This window comes from Gadus macrocephalus, chromosome 14, assembly GCF_031168955.1.
Source record: "Gadus macrocephalus chromosome 14, ASM3116895v1".
Taxonomy (NCBI): domain Eukaryota; kingdom Metazoa; phylum Chordata; class Actinopteri; order Gadiformes; family Gadidae; genus Gadus; species Gadus macrocephalus.
The window spans coordinates 10,516,324-10,523,897 of record NC_082395.1 but is presented as its reverse complement, the minus strand read 5'-3'; positions in this window follow the sequence as shown (position 1 = coordinate 10,523,897).

The window sequence follows — 7,574 nt, the reverse complement described above, 5'->3', positions numbered from 1 at the left end:
TAATTTAGCTTATGATACAAGCGAGTGAAGGAACAAGATGTGAGAACGATGTGAACATGTATACCCAGATACGAGCATGCACCGAGGGGCAACTGCAGACAGACACTGCTGTTTAATATGACATCCTTTTTTATTATTTAATTCCAAAGAAAAATCCTGCAAATGGAGGGAGACAAAGACCGAGAGAGGATGGGAGGGAGAGAGAAAGAGGGTGAGAGCAGGAGAGAGAGTTCTCTACATGAAATAGAGATATGATGCTTTCACGTGGATGAAAGAGGTGAATATCGTGCATTTGGCCCTCAAGGACGACCAACTCTATCAGCCAGGGGAAAAGAGCTTCTATTATTCCATGGAAATACACACACACACACACACACACACACACACACACACACACACACACACACCCACACACACACACACACACACACACACACACACACACACACACACACACACACACACACACACACACACACACACACACACACACACACACACACACACACACTTCTCTCTGTTGCTTTGAAAGGATGCGAGGAGGGGATCTGTCAGTACTATGTAGCGTTGGGATGTTTTCAACCTCACCTGCCCTCTGACTTTAATTCTTGGGTGTGTGAGTGTGGGTGTGTGTGTCTGTTGTCATGTGTTGCATGTGAATGTTACTGTTTGAATCCATCCAAGAAGATGAAGGTGATATAGATAAGATAGCCAGATTCCCAATGGGTGCAACAGTCTTTGTAATAAAACCATATCTAAATGGGAAATATGTTTGATACAACATAATTCACGCATATCAAGGTAAACTAGGTTGGAATATTTTGCTCCTGTGCATAACATTTCATTGCTTTAGCCTGTATTTTAACCAAAGAAAAACATGCTTTAATGAAGACAAAGTAAGATATGGATGGGGATGAAAGGAAGGGATGCTGGGGGTATCTGGGTATTGACCGGGTACTAATGGTAGAAACAGGGAGAGGTACCATGTTGTGCCTGTTCTATTAATGCAGCTTGAGCACACACATGCTATTTGTCTAGAGAAGTCTCTCTCTCTCTCTCTCTCTCTCTCTCTCTCTCTCTCTCTCTTTCTTTCTCTCTCTCTTCTGTCTCTCTCTGTGTGTGTGTGTGTGTGTGTGTGTGTGTGTGTGTGTGTGTGTGTGTGTGTGTGTGTGTGTGTGTGTGTGTGTGTGTGTGTGTGTGTGTGTGTGTGTGTGTGTGTGTGTGCAAGTGCAAGTGCCTGTGTGTTGCATATGTGTTTGTGTTCCTTATTCAGACTTCCCTCCTAATGTCCTTCCACCAGATGGGAGCTGGCGAGGGGTATGTGGCGTGTATGTGCATGTGTGTGTGTGTGTGTGTGTGTGTATGTGTGTGTATGTGTGTGCGTGTGTGTGTGTGTTTGTGTGTGTGTGAGTGTGAGAGAGGGAGAGGGAGAGAGAAGGGGGGCAGAAACCCCTGCATTAGGCCTCCTTTTGTTCCTCTGCCTGACACTGATGGCTTCACAGTGGGGTGACACTCATACTCCAAATCTCATTAAAAAGTAGGAAAAGGGAGAGTGGGCACGGCCTTCAAAAGGACTAGGAAATCTATAAATTATTTTTATTGTTATTTATATTTTTTGAAGGTCAAGCCATTGCTCGGATTACGAAAAAATGTTTTTGGCTAATGAAACCTTAAACAAAAAAAATTGGGATGGTATTGCGTCGCACATTTTCTTTTTTAGACTACAAAAGTAAAAGGTTTGATGCATAGATTATACTAAATGAAAAGAGTGACCCACTGACGGATGCAATGTGTCTCTCTATCGGTTGTTCCACCTCCCTGTTTTCCTTCATTGATGTCTTGTTGTAACCTCTCCTTGTCCACCTGGTTTAATTAGTCAAAGAGATGCAACACGTCAGACAGAGAGGTGTATTGGGAAGCCTTCTTCTTCTTCTGTGTCAGTTAAAGTGTTGATACACTTAATTACAAAGAGGAAACACATGCAGATCATCCATATTATATTTTTATTTTACAGGATAAATAGAGAGGGATAGAATAGATAGGACAAGATATCAATTCTGACAAAGATGTTTGTACACATAGTGGATCTTGTCCCTGGAAAGAATTTGGATCGAAAGTCAACGAGAACATATATACATCATGGATAGCTGTTCTGCAGGAAGGAATTCAATTGTACAATTGCTGTGCTTGAATCAAGTGGTTTAGAGCAATTTTATATTGAACAAAACACGATTAGTGCTTATTTCTTGTGTAAACCAGACCCTCTTAACACCCTGTAATTTTCTCACCAGGGTTAGTAATTGCAGTTCATTGACTTGGGCAATTACACTTAGTATACTCGCTCAATACATCACACACTCTCTGCAATTGAGGAAATTACCTGTATTCACATAAAATGCTGGGATTTAATGATTGTATTGACAGTAGCCTTTTCAAAGGTTAACGGACACTTAGCTGAAGAGAAAAACAGATTTGCTTAATGTTCTTGCTGTTGTCTTGACATTAGACATTAACATCAGTGTGCATCAGTGATCTAGCAGTTTACCTTGTTGTGATGACAAAAATAAATAGCGCTCTGTGCCTTTAAGAAAAATAATGTTGGAGAGCAGACACTTGATGGATGTGAGGGTACACACACACACACACACACACACACACACACACACACACACACACTTGCCCGCAAGCACGCGCACACTCATGCGCACACACACACACACACACACACACACACACACACACACACACACACACACACACACACACACACACACACACACACACACACACACACACACACACACACACATACACACACACACACACACACACACACACACGAGACAAACATTACCCAGCATTCACCTGATATTGGGCTTGACATTTACTATGTCAACTCAGCACAGCAGTTGACTATTTGAGGCAATTTAATTTCCAATTAAAGGAGCATTCATATTAGGGCTGGAAGGCGAAGCTATGGATAAATGTATTATCACGACAGACATGGGAATGTAAAATGATGTGGTTATATATCATGATATTTATATTTATAATGCCATGCCAAACAGTCTAGGGTTGTTATATTGAGAGATTTGAAATCGTTAAAATTAGTTTCCTTCCTCTCTGACGTTTCAAGCCTCATATATTTATATATACTAGAGTTTTCACACGCGCGTTGCACACGCTCAACCTCTAGTTGTAATTAATATGTAAGTCTGCATAATATAATAAAATTTTGCATAGTATTTAACAAAGTATAACATTCGTTCACCACAATTTTTTTAAATGTTGGCACCATAAAACCAGTGCCAACATTTAAATATTTGTTAACCATTCAGCGAACAACAGGTAGCAGGGTGATTATCATTTAGGTGGCCACTCAATGACCTGCAGAAGCGTCATCAACACGCCCACTGAAGTGGTGTGAGAAACACAGACTTTCTACTCCTCATTCACATATAAGGTCATTTACATTTCCTACGGAGAAAATAATACCTCAGGGGTAGTATTATTCAGGAGATTTTTAGGGTACAAATGTCATGATATATTGTTCACACACATCGCCCATCAGGAGAATATCAGGACTTATACGTGTGTCTGAAGGCAGCTAGTGAGCATTTAATTACATTATAAAATTTGTCAATTTATTGTAACAAGGGTAATTGTTCATAGGAAAGTGTAGTATACTATGCACGCAAATCAATTATTAAATAGCTTTAACTGTTATTCAGGGCTGAAAAGTGCATTGACATTTTAGAATGCAAGACAACTACTATTGGTAACTTGAAAATAATACTCATCATTGAGATTAAACATCTCTTCCAGTGTCCTGGCCAAGACAGGCAGCAGTAGCCTACAGTCACACATAGCATACACACAAAACATAAGAAACATAAAACAACTAAAACAGTCCACAGGGGGAGGGGGGATATCAATACCGCAAGACATTTGGGGGAGAAATATTAAGTTTCAGCAACAGAGTGTAAAGACATTTCGGGAGGCTCAAGGAGGAGGGTAATATTACATTTGAGCAACAAAGTTTAGTCTTGTGGTGGACTCTATAGACATAATACACCATACTGTGTTATTTACATGTTTTCGTTCAGTGTTACAGGGACACTGTCTCTTGAAGATCAAGTGACTTGTGTGTTGATATGCCGGTCGGTGCGATGTTTGAATTGAACTGTTTTTATATGACAAAATGAAAGACCCGCCGTTGCTTGTCGAGGTGAGAAATTGTCTTTTCCCTTCTTTTATCGCAATTTCTACAGTCTATAGACAGAACGTGTTACCTGGGAGAGTTTGTCGACGGGCGGAGCCGTTATGTTTGAAAACATATCTGCCAGAAACCAATCGCTAACGTTTGGCCGGGAATCACGTTGCGCGCAGGCTGTAAACAAACCAAACACTGTGCGTGAAGATGTCCGTTAACGAGAGCTGACTTTAATGTCATTGTTTTCAGCCACTCCCTCTTTTCGCTGATTGGACGCAGAAAATTTGAGAAGGGTCCAGCTGCAGGCCTGCAGGCTTGGGCGTTTCCGTCATGACACAAGAACGCCCATTAGGCGTTCCTGGTAGCTTTTCATCGACCAATCACGAGGTGTTTCGAAAGGCATACTGGGTTTCGCAAGGCATACTGCGAAGCACAGTCGCAAAGCATACTATGCTTTCCTTCCTTAATGGCAATTTTACCTCTCTCGTTAGATTTAGCAATCATGGCTAACGTTAGTTCTATGCTACCCGTACTTGAAACTGCTGTTTGAGAAAATCTAACTAGCGAATGTTCCGGAAGTTGACAGCCGTGCGAAGAAGAAGGGGTTCGGTGTTGACAGTGAAAGTTAGGCAGGTTTATAGCAGAGTTTCCGTTATTACCGGTCATTGACCAGATAAAATGAGGAGGACCGACAATTCTAAATGTCCCCGGTCAGAATGACTAGTGGCGACTGGTCATTAGGGGCAAGTCGCTATTCTCACAACAGAAAAATTAAAGAAAAAGAAAATGAAAAAAAATATATATTTGAAAAATAGAATATATATATTTTTATATGTATATATATATTTAAAAAATAATCTCCCCAGAAAGTACTATAAAATAACAAGTTTGGCGCTTTCATTTAATTTTTAGTCGACCCTGGCTTGGTTCTTCCGGCTGAGTTCGTCTGGAGGTGCAAGAGGGGGGCTCTAGCCCCACCAGCCCAATGCAATGTGTATTGGACTGGAAACATTGAAATGCGCATGCTCAGAGTGTTTCTCTGTTGAAGTGAACGGAGATTATTTTTCTTCCTGGTGGGGCTAGCCGCTAGCCCAATATGTCCATGGTGTGGACTTGGGACCGTTAAATATCCCAGGATGCATTTCGCATTTTGCATTCCTGTTTTAAAATATCAGTGTGTAAGCTATAAAATAGGCTATATAGGAACATTTTAAAAGTATAACAAAGATGGAGGCCTATTCAACATATTTGCATACTATTATTTTAAAATGAAAGAGGGGTTTTGTTTTATATAATTTGTTTATTGTATAAGTCGCTGATGGAGGAAACCCATCGCAACGGAAATCCCGGTCGGATCCATCTGATTGACCCCTTATGTTTTTTTTCCATGATGACCAATGAAAAACAACAGTGTTACCCCTTATGGTTTTTTTCATGACGACCAAAGAAAAATTACAGTGGCACCCCTCATGTTTCATTTGATAAAAACGACAGTGTTACCCCTTATGTTTATTTCATGACAGCCGATAAAAAACGACAGTGTTACCCCTTATGTTTTTTTTCATGACGACCAATAAAAAACGTCAGTGTTACCCCTTGTGGTTTTTTTCATGACGACCAAAGAAAAACAAAAGTCTTACCCCCTTAAGTTTTTTTTCATGACGACCAATAAAAAACGACTTATATTTTATTTGACAAAGACCACAGTGTTTTATGTTTTTTGACAAAGACAACAGTGTTTTATTTTTTTTTTCATGACGACCAATAAAAAACAACAGTGTTACCCCTTGTGTTTTTTTTCATGACGACCAAAGAAAAACAAAAGTGTTACCCCCAATGTTTTTTTTCATGACGACCAATTAAAAACAACAGTGTTACCCCTTAAGTTTTTTTTCATGACGACCAATAAAAAACGACTTATATTTTATTTGACAAAGACAACAGTGCCGGCTTGGGCCGTTTTTTTTTCGGCCTTATGTTTATTTCATGACGGCCGATAAAAAAACGACAGCGTTACCCCTCATGTTTTTTCCATGTTGACCTATAAAAAACGACAGCTGTACCCCTGTCGACGTTTTTGCAGGGATCCGAACCTGAGCTATTTAGAGAATTAACCTCTGAACTTATCAATGCACCATCAAGACAGCGAATGAAGTCAACACAATGGTTATACTTGACTTTATAATTCGCATGAAATAGAGATAAGACACTTCCAACAGATGACATCAACCGGACTTGAACCCCGGTCTCCAGGGGGTTAGCTCACCGCTCTCTCCACTTCCCACTGAGATTTATATATAAAATATGTCTGTGGTTATATATGACATAGACATGATAGCATTACGTTTCAAATTAAAGATATTGTGTTTTCCACAGAAATTGAGCCGCGGTCGCCAGTGGGTTAGGCAGAGTACAACAATAACAATAATAACAATAACAATAAAAAACAACAGTGTTACCCCTTATGTTTTTTTTCCATGATGAACAATAAAAAACAACAGTGCTACCCCTTATGGTTTTTTTCATGACGACCAAAGAAAAATTACAGTGGCACCCCTCATGTTTCATTTGATAAAAACGACAGTGTTACCCCTTATGTTTATTTCATGACGGCCGATAAAAAACGACAGTGTTACCCCTTATGTTTTTTTTCTTGATGACCAATAAAAAACAACAGTGTTACCCCTTATGTTTTTTTTCATGACGACCAATAAAAAACAACAGTGTTACCCCTTGTGGTTTTTTTCATGACGACCAAAGAAAAACAAAAGTGTTACCCCCAATGTTTTTTTTCATGACGACCAATTAAAAACAACAGTGTTACCCCTTAAGTTTTTTTTCATGACGACCAATAAAAAACGACTTATATTTTATTTGACAAAGACAACAGTGCCGGCTTGGGCCGTTTTTTTATCGGCCTTATGTTTATTTCATGACGGCCGATAAAAAAATGACAGCGTTACCCCTCATGTTTTTTCCAAGTTGACCTATAAAAAACGACAGCTGTACCCCTGTCGACGTTTTTGCAGGGATCCGAACCTGAGCTATTTAGAGAATTAACATCTGAACTTATCAATGCACCATCAAGACAGCGAATAAAGTCAACACAATGGTTATACTTGACTTTATAATTCGCATGAAATAGAGATAAGACACTTCCAACAGATGACATCAACCGGACTTGAACCCCGGTCTCCAGGGGGTTAGCTCACCGCTCTCTCCACTTCCCACTGAGATTTATATTTAAAATATGTCTGTGGTTATATATGACATAGACATGATAGCATTACGTTTCAAATTAAAGATATTGTGTTTTCCACAGAAATTGAGCCGCGGTCGCCAGTGGGTTAGGCAGAGTACA